At 42.6% G+C, this 13,921-nt stretch overlaps 1 protein-coding gene across 10 annotated transcripts in view; it reads right to left on the bottom strand.

Moving 5' to 3' along the window:
• LOC134511775 (poly(rC)-binding protein 3-like) overlaps positions 1–12,344 on the bottom strand; it is a 538,190-nt gene extending 525,846 nt beyond the window's left edge. For 2 of the 10 annotated variants that reach the window (XM_063326281.1, XM_063326282.1), the window contains exon 1: positions 12,119–12,344. The gene's annotated coding sequence lies outside the window, so the exon portion shown is untranslated. The remainder of the gene's footprint in view (positions 1–12,118) is intronic. The other 8 variants (XM_063326289.1, XM_063326288.1, XM_063326292.1 and 5 more) reach the window with 6 other exon arrangements.
• Positions 12,345–13,921: the final 1,577 nt, after the last annotated feature.

The raw sequence follows: 13,921 nt of genomic DNA, 5'->3' as shown, positions 1-13,921 counted from the left end.
TGATATCACTTGTTATGATTCCTCTCCCTGATGTGCTGATTCTTACCATAGCAACAGCATATGGAAGAAAAATCTGAAAATCAAAAAGCAGCCAAAGCATCCTAGGAAAACAGGTCACACGCTGCCACGGCATTTTTTTTTTTTTTTTGCCAGATCAATAGTTTATTTTTTAATAAAAAAAATATCCAGTGTTGTTTTTTAATAATGGCAACATAAACAACACTTCTGTGTGCATTGCTGCATTCTTTTCTGTCAGCACAAACATCTGGTTTTCTAAATAGAGTTAGTGCAAAGGACTCCAGGCTTCTCCCCAGCCCCAACCTTTGTGCACGCACACGCTGGCAGTCTGTTCCCCTACACAGATCTTGAATCCCTTCCACGCCCAGGTCTGCAGGACAAATATGACTCAGAGCTTACTCCTACAAACACTCACATGAGACACTGCAGCCCCTCTAGGTTAAATGGGACAAATCCAGTGGGTGAAGTTATTTGCCCATGTAGGTACGCATGCATCGTAACAAGGCCACACACACCCTTTTCCATGAAGAGGATGTCTACACCAGGATTAAAGGTTGCTCATTACTAATGGACTAACACCTTGCAGATAACATGCATAGTCATTCTGCAGGGGAGGTAAATGTCAACAAGCCCAAGAGAAAGCAGAAAGGAGTGTCTGGTGTCGGGCAGATGATAAGAGCTGCAGTTCCAGCTGCTTTGTTCACTTTGGGATTTTACTGTTTTAGATATTGCTTATTGTAGTATTATTGTGGCATTGTCGTATTAGATACTATTTGTTGTGGTATTTTAAAATATCTAATAAACAACAGAACTGCATCTTATCCATCACTATTAATCTTCTGACAGAAGATTAATGACAGGTAATATAGGAAGGTGGGGTTTTTTTAAATAACAAATGCAGTAATTCCACATTAGGTTAATATTAAACTACTTGTATAACATAGTAATGTATAAAATAGTTTGTATATACCTGAACTTGATAAAGACAGTGACAGTCATATCAATCTAACTATAGAGCATTCACCCTTCCTTATGAAATGTTGGTTAAAATATTTCACACGCAGGGGCAATGACTTTAAAGTTGTAAACGATTTAAGAGCTTCAATATCATGACTTTACTCCTTGGTTTTTGAGAAAGAACAGAAAAAGCAAACTGAAAATATAATGAACCAATAGATCAGACCAGACTAGACCAGACTAGACTAGACTAGATAGAAAACTTCAGCTGGAAAGGACCTACAGTAACCATCTAGTCCAACTGCCTGACCAATTCAGGGCTGACCAACAACATAAAGCATATTGTTAAGGGCATTGTCCGAAAGCCTCTTAAACACTGACAGGCTTGGGGCATCAAAAACCTCTCTAGGAAGCCTGTTCCAGTGTTTGACCACCCTCTTGGTAAAGAAATGCTTCCTAAGGTCCAGTCTAAACCTCCCCTGGTGCAGCTCTGAACCATTCCCACACGTCCTGTCAGTGGATACCAGGGAGCTCAGCACCTCCCTCTCCACGTCCCCTCCTCAGGAAGCTGTAGAGAGCAATGAGGTCGCCCCTCAGCCTCCTTTCCTCCAGACTACACATGCCCAAAGTCCTCAGCCACTCCTCACAGGACATTCCTTCCTGCCCTGTCACCAGCTTTGTTGCCCTCCCCTGGGCGCATTCAAGGACCTCTTAAATTGCGGGGCCCAGAACTGCTCACAGTACTCAAGGTGAGGCTGCACCAATGTTGATGCCTTTCACTTTTCAAAATAAAGCCATTTCAAGTAAATTCTTGAAACATAAAATGGCCAGCCACTTGTATTTCCAGTCCTCTGTTTACATTATACTTCAAGGGACAAAAATAAAATATACAGGTTCCTTTCTCCAGTAACTTTAGAATTAGAAAATTAGTCCAGAATCAAAACTTACTAATTTCCAGCTTCCCAAATGAAGTACAAGTGGTAAATCCACATAAAATCCAATGCATTCTTGATTAGGACTATTAGATAGTCTGATTAGAAAATAATTTTGCTTAGAGCATAATGGCTACCTTCTATTTGAAAGACTAATGCTTAGAATATTGTATCCGTTTAAATGTTACGGTATCAACTCTCAACAATTGAAATTTAATCCGAAGGAGAAACAGGATTTTTTTTTCAAACTATAAACAAAGGTTCCTTCTGTCTGACTTGAACTATTTACAGTAAGAAACCAGAACTAAGCCAAATGAAAATGAGTCTGCAAAAATCCCATAGAGCGCTATGCCCTGGAAGACCAAACCTACCTCCAAAGAGAAATGCGGGTAAAGTACTTGACACATCACTCCCTCTCTGAAGGTCAATACCAAAGACTGGTTTAAGCTTAGTCATGATATGAACGAGGAGCACGAGCAGAGCCCTGTTGTGTCTAACTTTACACCATTATCTATCCTCAAAAATTTAGCAGTCCTCACCAGAGCTGAACTCTGTCAGGCAAGAACTTTTCTTTTTAAGCCTAGCACAGGAAGACAGCGAGCAGGACTGCTCCATACTTCGGGGCAGTAAACACTGTGCAGAAAAGGCCATCGAAGCTCAAGTACAAGATTCGACCAAGAACGAAGTAATATAAGCAGGCCACAAATATATTTACGGGGAAAAGAAACCAGAATACTGAAACAGCCTCCGAATGGTAGTATGGGAACTAAAAAAATCCCTGAATAGTTGTAAGAAGGAGTTTGATCAGTACATGAAAGGAATTACATGATATCTTGGCTGCAAGAGCAAGGGACTGAACTGGGTAACCCAGAAGAATCAGTCATACCTTCTTATGAGCATGCAATTCTCTACAGGTATGCTTAAAGAGAGAAAAAGAAGCATTTTAAAAATATGTTAAGAAAAGACACCAGAACCCATAGAACATGATCAAAGTAAAATCTAAGATCATCAGCCAGCACTTGTGATTTCTTAGAATTTTAAAATATTTTATTTAAACAAGTTAGCGAAGAGTTTTTAAAATACATCTTTTATTCTAGTCTAGACAAGCATGACATCATCTGCCAGCATCTTATTTCTCACAGGGCTGGGTAAACTGTTCTTGTTCAACTCTTTCCTTCAAAGAGTGTAATCCATAATGCAGTTTGGCGCGTGTGTGTATTTGTGCATGATCTAATTTCCCCACTTAATATTAAAAAAAAAAAAATCATTAGAAAGATAGCCAATACGACCTAAGAGTTTTGTATTTCATTTATTACAAAACATATTCTAATCTGTGCCTCCTTTACTCTGAAGGCATTTTATTCTGAATTTCTTTTTATTTTTCTATCTTGTTTCTTCTTATTCCAAGAGAAACTTGAAGCATACACTACCATCTAAAAGGGAACTTAACACATGCTGCACATGTATAGCACATTGCAGGTGCAGCTATGAGGCAAAGAGGCAGAAAGATGTTTTGTTTGGGAGCCATAAATACCAGATTAATAAAAAGCAGTACAAGTCAGTGTGAAATACGCTGGGGGCCATGAAGGAGATGCACGGGAAGGCAGCGAGAGGGAGGCGTATTGCTACTGGTGGGACTGCTGAGCACTGGACTTTGTCATACACGGTCCAACGAGGTGACGAAAGCACCAAGTCACAGTCACTGCTGGGCTCAACAGGGGCCATGGGGGACAGGGTCCCCACTCGCACGGGATATGGTACTCCCGGAGCCTCTGCCACCCTGCCTCTCTGCAAGCTGTCCCCAGGGGATAAAGCCACACTTGATCATGTAATTAAAGAGTGCATCAGCAGGCGTGCCTATGGGTGCTGAATTAAACACGCAGGCAACATTAACACCGGCTTTTTGTAACTTTTAAATGCCTGATTTTGCATCCTAAGTGTTTTGAGCATCTTTTTTCTTCTGCATGCAGCCGTCTAAACTGCTCGCTATAAATACTGTCCCAGGTGGCTTCTTCCTTTCTTTGTGTTACCACTGCAAGTCTTCCTAGCGCCTCTCCTCTAAATAATTTCTAACTCAGAATCTCACCAGGACTTTCAGACCAAGAGCACAGATCCATCATCAGTGTAAGTCAATTTTATGCTGCCCTTTCCTATGTCTGCCCCCCCGCCTCTGCCTTGAGGCAGCTGTAATGTTAATATGAGCAGTTAGTCAGCTGGATCAAGGATCTGATCTAGATGAATTTTTCTTTTTTGTATTACCAGTTGCAGCACATCGTTCGGAGGAAGGAATGAAGGAGGAGTGTGCAGGTCTCCCTTTGCAAAAGCAGCTGGAATTTAGATCAACTTAAGCGGATCTTGAAACTATACTTTATATTGATAGTGTACAATTTAAAGTATAGTTTCAGCCTGTCTTTTCACCTTCTACCATTAGCTGTGCTGTCTTTCTTCCAATACAGCCTCCACCTCTGATATTTGTATTGTGCTTTTTATCTCTTGCATTCTCTTAAATATTATTAATTCCATCTCTGTGCAATGCCTTTCCCTCTTCCATCCTCTCTCTTAAGGACTCCTTTTTGCATTTTTGCTTATAAATGTGCTTTGTTACCCCTTTTGCTAAATCTTTTCCTTGATTGCAGCTACTTTACTCTCCCCAATTCTGCCTCCCATTGCTTACATCTCTAGGCTGCACATAAAGGTGCCACACACAAGCAAAATTGGAGTGAGAGTGCAAATTTAGAAGTTGCTTTTAAGATTTTGGCCTTGAAGACCTAGCCTGAGTTTGCCTCTGCAATAAGACTGTAAAGATCTCAGAGGAGTGGATGATCTGATATTATCCATATGGCACTGCAGATTTTACCTTCAGACTTGAAAGAATCACAAAATCCTACCCTTCCCAGATTTTTCCGCATTGCCAGGCAAGGGAATCCTGCCAATCCCAAATGCTAATACAAGCACCGATCCCCACTCAAGAAGTGTAAGGAGTCTTAAAACTAAGCCGGTGTCTACGAACAGTCAAATCTACAATTCTTTTCTGGTCTCTACCACTGAAAGCTAACTATAAAAAGAAAAGAGAAGGAAAATAAATTATCCTCTCCTGATCTCTCATTTTACTATTACTGCTGCTAAATTTTTTTCTATGTACTACAAAATGCAAAGGCTGGGGGGAGTTCTGCGATGGCTAATTAGTTGATGTCTGTAATGTAGAATCATAGACTGGTTTGGGTTAGAAGGGACCTTTAAAGTTCAACCCCCCTGCCATGGGCAAGGACACCTCTCACCAGACCAGGCTGCTCAAAGCCCCATCCAGCCTGGCCTTGGACACTTCCAGGGATGGGGCATCCACAACTTCCCTGGGCAACCTGTGCCAGTGCTTCACCACCCTCACGGTGAAGAATTTCTTCCACATGTCATCTCTGACATGTAAAGAATTACCTATGAAGTATTTATCTGTTTCTAGAATTCATATAGTATTTTTATATTAGGTGAAAATCCAAATATAGAAAAAATAATTTCTTGCACATAGTTGTACGTCCAGAAACATACAGCTAAACCATTTAACTATCACGTACAATTGATGTAATTTAAATTTTAAATTTAAATTGTATTCCTATATTTAACATGCTCTTTATTTAGACCTCAGATTTTAGAAAGGACTTTCAATTTATTTCACAGAATTGAGCGGTGACATGTTGCAGAAAACAAGTGAAAGTGCCAAGGAATTTCGGTCTAGTGACGCAGACTGCCTGGAATATGAGCCATCTGATATAAGATAACCTTCTATGAGGTAGTAATAATAATAATAATAATGATACTTCACACCTTCCCTATTGTCACTGTTCTATGAGCCTGTTTCTGGCCCTCTTGCTTAGGCAAGCAATCCCACTGAAGTCAAGGAAATATTCAACATGAGTAGAAACTGCTGCATTTAGCCTTAACTATACTATTGCATTTTGCGGGTAGGAAAAGCATCACGCAAGTCTCACACGCAGTGCCACTTTAGGAGATGTTTGTCAGAGCTGCAACAAGAACTCCCAAGGCATAGACCATGCCTCTGGAATGGTTAAGTGCAAGATAAGCCTTAACTTTGAATTTCCATATTTTTCTAGTCTAAATCACTCCCCATTCGTTACTATAAGCCCAAACGTATACTCCTTTTCAAACGGTAAACAAACAAAACAGAACACACTTCTCCATTGGTACCAAAACAGGAGAAGGAACAATTCACATTCTTATTTAAGTACTAGCATTACACTTGCGAAATTCTCCCTTTCTGCTACTGTTGCAGCCTCTGCTGGACTATATGAATTTAATTAGGATTCTGCACTGCTGGTAAACTATTGGGACTTTGTCATGTATAGAAACAGTCCTTAAGTCCAAGGAAGCCTAGCAGTACATCATGGCCACGTGCTGACTTCTCCTCCAGAAACACAGAGTTTTTTGGGTTTCCTGAAGGGTCTTCTAAGCCCAGCTCATGCTGTCTGTCTTTCACCACATTGCTGATGCTCCCTGTCTTTCACCACGTTGTCATTGAGTACTGGTGTAGCTCTACCCAGATTACTGAAGCAGCCATCATGACCTAAAGGTATTGTCCCAAACTGCCAAGGCTGGCTTGTAGATGTTTTATACTCAACTCACCCAGGTGAAATGATGGCGATGGTATGACTGATAAGGGAACCATACATTCATGGCTGGTTTATTCCGTCAGAGCTCACATAACTCTACCACTGCGATTTGCTTAAAATTTTCCTACTTTCAGTGCAGATTAAAAAAAAAAATCTTTATGGGAGCTCCAGATGACTCATTCTAAAAGATATTGTTGTATACAAAGTGACAGTAACTTTGAAAAACACTTTGTCACTACATATGTCATTTATATTAATGAAAGCATGATAACAACTACTCATTAAGAGGGCTAAGTTCTCATTACACCTCAGTGGCCTACACTAAAACCTCATTATGAAACTAAACTTTATTTTTTTAAATGCATACAGAAGAGACTGTCTTAAATTATTAATAATAAATATTTTAGTAACTATTTTTAAGCAAACTAAGCGACAAATTTTAACCAAATAAGGTGTAGTCCTGAACAATCTACACCCCCCAAAAAACAAATGAAAGAACAAATTTAGGATTTTATCGATCATTTTATAAGAAAAGCAGTTTGATTCCTTATAGCCTATTAAGTGTCTAAAGGATTTAAATATATCTAATGCGTAGATGAGAAAGTCACAGATGTAGCAAGGTAAACAGATCCGTAATCAAAATGACTGGAGTCATACACCCTGTTAAAAGCATTGCCCGTTAGCAGAAATCAATAGTGCGTTATATATTTTACCCTATAAACAAAGCTTAAATTTTGTTACTGATACCACTGCAGCGCTGGAATAGGTACCCAGTTACAAGCATGGATTTACAGTAGTGGATCGAATGGGAGAAACTGGCCCCACCCCACTTTAACCAGCAATGAACTGGGCTGCTCCAAACAGATCCCGCAGGACAAAAGTGGTCATGGGGAATTACTAAGACGGAGTCTCATCCTGAAAAGAGCATTCCCTTTGAATTACGTTTAAAAACGTCTCTCCTCTCATGAAGTGTGAAACCTCATATTCATGTCAAGCAAATTCTGAACGTTTTATCTACAACGCCACAGCTATTCTTGCATTTGGTTGGAGTTGGTGGAGCTGTGACATTGTGTTGTCCAAAGTTAACAATAATATTGTTTTTCCTCTTCCTATGAAAACTTTCTCCATGCAAAGCATCCTCCAGCCTACACAGGCAACTAGGGTATAATAGCTGGATGCAAATCCAGGGAAAACTGGTGTAAATGAAAACATGCTACAAAGGAGAAACTCTGTAGCTGGAGACTCCTCTCCACCATTATTTTCCATTTGACCTCCTACAAACAGTTGCCATCAGAGAGCTGTGTTAGCATTATAGCCTGTAATTATGTCTTCCATATCTACTCTAATACAAAGGGAAAACCAAGCAGATCACTGAATGCAGACTGTAAGACAGAGGAGTTTAGTGCTGTTAAGGGTGAGGAAGCAGTGTGCTATTTTAGCCCTGAAGCCTACAGCCACTCCAGCACCAGATAGTTCGATACTCTGCTTTCCCAAGAGCCAGGCTCTTCCCTTCCCTGCCGTGCCCGAGCACTTGTTACCCCTGACGCTCAACCAATCATTCACCAAGGCTGGGAAGAGCTTGTAGCTCTGTTCAGCGCCTGGCTCTTCAGAGTTACACATAGAATCACAGAATGGTTCAGGTTGGAAGGGACCTCAAAGATCCCCTTGTTCCAACCCCCCTGCCATGGGCAGGGACACCTCCCGCTAGACCAGGCTGCTCAAAGCCCCATCCAGCCTGGCCTTGAACACCTCCAGGGATGGGGCATTCACAGCTTCTCTGGGCAACCTGTTCCAGAGCCTCACCACCCTCACAGTAAAGAATTTCTGGGAGGTCCCCAGGAGGAAAATACTAACTTTCTTCTATGTGTACGCAAGTACAGCAGAAAAAACAAAATCTATTTTATTACAAAAAGTATCTTCCTAGCGGACAAAATACAAGTAAAAAGTCAGCTTTGCATAAAGTAACCTCATTCATCTAAACATTTTAAAATTACAGATATACACTCTGATTAGAGTACACACATAGTACCATTTAAAACTAGTAAAGAGGGATTTACAAAGAAAAATTGATTAATTTGTTTTCAGATGGATTATGCTACTGCTTTTTAATGTATACTGTGATTGCATTCTGCATGGATATAGATAATACCACTGCACTCCATCCCCAAAAATCCCAGGCAACACTTTGATAGTTTTCATTTCCTTCTTTAAAAATTTAAGAAAATCCAGGATCAATATAGTTTCCTCAATAAGTACCTCCAAATGAAACAGCAATTTTGCCCTGCAACAAAATGATACTGAAACTGATGAGTAATTGTAGTTTAGGACAAGACCAAATATACACGTTCTTCATTTGTGGGAGCACCACATCCATAGAATAGAAACTCCTTGGACTAAGTACTTTTAGACTGATATTGCAGAATAAGAAAGTGCAATAACACAAGAAAATCATTTCAGTTGGCTAACAGCAGAGAGAAATCCCACCTTCTTTTATAGCAATAAGCTCCACAAAGTCAGAGTGACTTCTCAACTCTCCCTCTATGACTTTCTTTATAGCAGTTCACAGCTTTTTTTAAGGCTTGTTTCAAGAGCAAAAAAAAGGCTTTAGGGGTGAATACATCCAAGGTTTGAGATTTTATCCAAGCCTCAAAACGTAAATTAAAGGGATGTTTAATCTAGGTTAGTACGCTACAGAATAACCTAAGCGTTGGTGTGCTGTCATTCACGTCAACGAGAATGACAACCAGAAGAAACTCAACATTAACCCTGCTTCAGCATTTTCATATCCAGCTGAAAGCACTCTGGTCTTTCGGTTCTTCTGATTAAAAAACAAACAAACTAACAAAACACCCAAAAGACATGACTTGCTCTTTTTTTTTTTCTTTTGTATAAAAACCCCATCTTTTTTTTTTACTTCATCAATGTCAACAGCTAATCAACTGACGTAAGGAACTTTGCGCACAGGTTTGTGAAGGGAACACTCCTTTTTTCACAGACAGCTAAAGGATAGCAAGAGAATTTTCTTTAAAAGCCCACAAGAAAAAACAATGCTAAAAGTTTTCTATTTCCTGACATATTTTAGCGTTGCTGTCGTAAAAGAAAAAAAGAAAATATTTACTTGTAAACATACTACGTGCACCCAACCTAAAATCTAAACAAAATGAGACATTACAGATCTGTTGGGAATTGTATCCTTTGGAAATATCCTAAATGCTGACACATTGAGGTAAAAAATCCTGACGAGTGCTGAGCACAAGTAACCCCTAGTGACTTCAGCAGGAGTTGTGGATATTTCAGCCTCCTCTGGATTAAAACGAGGAGGCATGATTTTTATCAACAGAACAAGAGCTCTCCTGTGCCACATGTGATTGTAACAGCAAACTCCATTGAATCAGAAAAAAAAATGTATCACATCGCAGTGCTTACCAAGAAAATGTGTTTAGCCAGTAGCCAGGGTTCAGCAGAAGAGCAGCTGACAAGCTAACGTGCATCACCCTTATTTATTTATTTAAACTGCTAGTGCACTGTGCTGCTTTTCCATCTCTTTTTTCTCACTCCTGCATACCTTCGGGGATGATGTACAAAAAGCACATCAGGTGTTTCTCCCCTCACTGTTACCGAGCATTAGGAATGGCACAACTCACTCGAGGCACGCTCCGTCCTTTCACCACAGCAGAAAAAAAAAATAAATAAAATAAATCCCAAGGCAAACTTGTGTAAAATACTTTAATTCAGGCTAACAAGAAAAAGAAATGATGGAATGACTCTTGATAGCACAAGACTACTTCCATGACTGCTCATCTTTGCTGAACATCGTCTGCAGAGCATGTGGAAAGATAGGTTATTTTGGAACTGCGTTAACTAGACAGGCAACATTAACGTTCCTGTACCCACCCAGCATGAAGGCCTCCAAACACAGATGATAGCAACCTTTTTAGTGCACTTGTAAACTTTTAAATGCAAAAATGATTCAACCTGTTAGAAAACTACGTATACAGAGTGCTCTTTCATGTACTTTGGATCCACCAGATTTCATAAAAAAATTCAAGTTTCACGGTCAGACAACTGTAATAATTTTGAACTCTGAATATTTCAAACTGTGTATCATTGTGAAGCCAGCTTTCCCTCCAAGTTCATAAGCAAAATCACCAGCTTGTTTTGAAACAAACAAGGGAGATGTGAAAAATCCATGAAAAAGAGCTAGGGGGCTGTTATTTTGCTTTATATTAGGTGACACTTTGCAAATGGCACCCTGCAAGTTATGCCTTAACTCCTTGTTAAAATGCAACTAAAATCTATATTACCCTACTTCTCACTCATAGGTAATATACATAGTTCAAAGCACACTAAAAGACTGGGGGGAAAAAAGTCCACGAAACAGGTAAATTACTTGATTGCCTCTGAATAATAAATCGTTCCCCAGCAGATTTATAACAGACTGTTTTACTGTAGAAACACATTTCTGTCGTCCACAGGAACAGTTAGCTGAAGAGCTGAAGAAAGCAAAACAGTCTAAACCAACTTTGGAACTGGGAAGTAAACTGGGCTGCAATGCTGGCTGGCCAAACTAATAATGTTTCATCTCTCTTTTTCTCACTGAACACTAATACGTCACAGCAAACGATCCATTTGCTCTGGATCACAACGCTATTCTCCCCACTTATCCCTGGAATAACACTGTCTCGGGCTGCTGGAGGAACAGAAACGCTATCAATTCACGTTAGCCCTAAAGTTTTCCCTCTCGGCGCTGCTCCAGTGAGAAGCCAGGGGAGGAATGAGAGCCATCACCTTGAAGGTGCCAGTAATGATCTATGGAAAGATGTCCTGGAGCACAAGGGACCGAACTCTGTGGAGAGCTCCGTAGCTTTCCTGCATCCCTGACCGATTTCTCCATCAGCAGTCTCTGCCGTGCTCCTCGCCTCTATGTACAGCGGCTGTTGGGAAGCTTTATCACTCACCATCCCATAAACACCAAATACAAATGCACTTCACACATACATACGCGCACACACACACACACACACACACTCACACGACACACGTGCACGGGCACACTCGCTCCCCCCCGACATCCCATGCAATTCTTTCCAAATCCCCTGTGTATCGCTTAAAAACAGAAACCAACCACACACACACCCCAAAGAAAAAAAAAAAATCCCAACTAAACAAAAACCACCCCACAAAAAAAAAAATCCCCCAAAACCAACAAAACACAGAAAGGAGGAGGGAAAGGGGGGGTGGGGGTGAGGGGGAGGTAAGGGGGGGGGCGAAGGAAAAAAGAGCTTTTTTTTTTCCCTGCTGTTGCTGTGCCTCCCAAGCATGCAGTGCTAAGGAAGAGTAGTTCCCCACTTTCATCAGCTAGCTACATCCTTGGGATAAAAGGGAGCAGTCCGGAATGATGCTGAGGCTGCACAAGGGAAAATAAGGCTTTGCAAACATGCCTGATTCCCCACAAAATTCTCTCCTCCACATCCCCTCCTCCCTAAAACCTGCCCTAAAGGGAAGGGGGTGGGGGAGAAAAAAAAAACAACAAAACGAAACCAAAAAAACAACACATAAGGAAAAAAGTGATGAAAAGACACAACTCACCTTAACAAGGGGTGTTGGATGGGGTCAGAGAGGAGGAAGGGTATATAAAAAGATCTATTTTTAGCGGAGGTTGTGATAGTATTGAAACACACAGACACAAGGTTTGGAAGCAGGGAGAAGAGTATAAAAAAAAAAACAAACGAGGGGAAGAGAAATTATCAAGAAGGTGCAAGTCAGTCTGGCAGGAGAAAGGAGAATCCCCAAGAAAAAAAAAAAAAGAAAAAAATTAAAAAAAAAAAAAAACAACCACCAAATGCCAAGAGGAGCAGGAGGGAGAGCGTGGCGGTGCCGGGGTTTTGTTTTGTTTCTCTTCGCTGGGGGCGGGCGGAGGCGGCGGGGCGGGCGGGGGGGCTGTGGGGGGTGTAGCGGCGAGGGGGGCGGTGGAAGGAAATCGCGCTTTGGGCCAGGGGCCGCTCGCTGCCTCCCCGCGGGGCTGCCGCGGCCGCCCGCCTCTGCCGGCGGCTCCGGGCGGCCGGGATCGCTCCTCGCCCGCCTCCTCCGGCTCCGGCTCCGGCGGCTGCGGCGGGCGCGGCGCTCCGGATCCCGCTCCCGCGGCTGGTTGGGGCTCTGCAGCCGCGTTCACGCCGCCGCCGCCGCTCCTCGGCCACCCCCGCGCCCGCGCTCCCGCCGCCGCCCGCGGGCGCCCCCCGCCGCCCACCGCTGCGGGCCGGGGCGCGGGATCGCGGCGGGGCAGGGGCGGAGCGGCAGCGGCGGGGAGCCCCCCTCCCCCCTCCCACCCCCCCCAACTCGCGGGTGGGGGTCCCGGGGCGGGGGGGGACGGGGGAGCCGTCAGGCGGGGGCCGCCGCGGAGAGAAGTGGCGGTGCGGGCTCGGAGAGACGCGGGTGTCCCCTGCCGGGGTCGCCCTCTGGGCTGCGGACCCACCCCCGGCCCGACCCCCGACCCAACTCTTGCACGGCACCCGCGGGGCCAAGGGGAGTTCGGGCGTGGGAAGGAAAAACTTGGGCATGGCGAGAGGCCGTCGGTGTTTCTTGTGGGCTGAATGCTGCATTAGCGGCGGCAGCTCGGCGTCGCCCGGTGTCATTGAGAAAAGCGCCAGCAACAAGCTGTGAGGCTGAGAACTGGATTTATTTTCATTAAAAGTAGTCAAGCTGCATCCAGCCTCGCCTTTAATACCGGAGCGTGGCTCGCAGAGAGCGGCGCTGGCGGATGATGGTCATTCTTGATCCAAATGGAAGCATTTTGCTGATGAGGACTATCGGAGGGTCACATTTGTCTTAAAACAGCTGACAAAATCCATCAGACATTTAGATGTTATAGAAGCAAGCTTTTTACCCGACTTATCACCCACAGAAATACTCTGCAACTAAAAATAAATCCTGTGAAAGTTGTTTTTAAGCAGATAAATATAAAAACTTTTGACACCTTTTTACATTTTCCTTGTCTAGATGGAAAGAAGTCAGAAAAAAGTGGAGAATTTAAGTGCAGAGAAATAAGTGGGCTTTCAGAAAAAGTATTTTATTTCTATCTAGAGTGCTATTAACAATCGTAAGTAAACACGTCTGTTTATGACTTGTGATTTTGAATTGGCACTGTCCCATGAACGATGAGAGCAAACACAGGCCAAGCTGTTGGATCCACAACTTGCAACTGGTACACAAGCTGTGCTCCAGCACCACCGTTACACTGAGATAAGCAGGAGAGCATATAGTAAATAGTAGAAGGATATGCTCCAGTATGTAAACTGATGCTAAGGAAGACGCTTACTCAAACTAGTATGGTTTGTTGATACCTGGCAGTAGATGAAGCCATCTGGAATGAGGGTTGTGGAGGTACCAGCGTAT

Source organism: Chroicocephalus ridibundus, chromosome 2, assembly GCF_963924245.1.
Source record: "Chroicocephalus ridibundus chromosome 2, bChrRid1.1, whole genome shotgun sequence".
NCBI lineage: Eukaryota > Metazoa > Chordata > Aves > Charadriiformes > Laridae > Chroicocephalus > Chroicocephalus ridibundus.
The sequence above is the reverse complement of the archived record's forward strand: the minus strand, read 5'-3'. Positions and strand labels throughout refer to the sequence as shown.